The sequence below is a fragment of the Plasmopara halstedii genome (genome assembly GCF_900000015.1).
Source record: "Plasmopara halstedii genome assembly, contig: Scaffold_1898, whole genome shotgun sequence".
Lineage (NCBI taxonomy): Eukaryota > Oomycota > Peronosporomycetes > Peronosporales > Peronosporaceae > Plasmopara > Plasmopara halstedii.
Window position 1 is genome coordinate 246,206 of NW_020188806.1, and position 457 is coordinate 246,662.

Below are 457 nucleotides of genomic sequence, written 5' to 3' on the forward strand. Positions count from 1 at the left end.
AACCGCATCTCTGAACGCTCAGCTTCTGTACTTGCTGACTGTGATGTTGACATCTTAAGACCGGACGTACACGGATTGTCGACGCTCTTGGCGTTTTTCTGTCCCAATCGCTCGGCTACTTCGCTAACGTATCGTGTCTGCTTGATTATTAGCGTGGAGGCTGTCCGGAGGTGGTCAATCCCCATGCCCAAGATGAACTTCACCATACCGAGATCCTTCATCTTGAAAACACTTAAAAGCATCCCCTTGACCTCTAGAATCTTGTGGCTCATCTTGGCTGCAATGATCATATCATCGACATATAGACATACGTACACAAAAACTTCTTTCACTTTCTTCACGTAGACGCATTGATCCGCTCCACAACTATTAAACTCGCTCTACTTGAAGGCGTGATCAATAGTCTTGTTCCAAGCACTTGCAGCTTGCTTGAGTCCATATATAGCTTTGTTCAGCT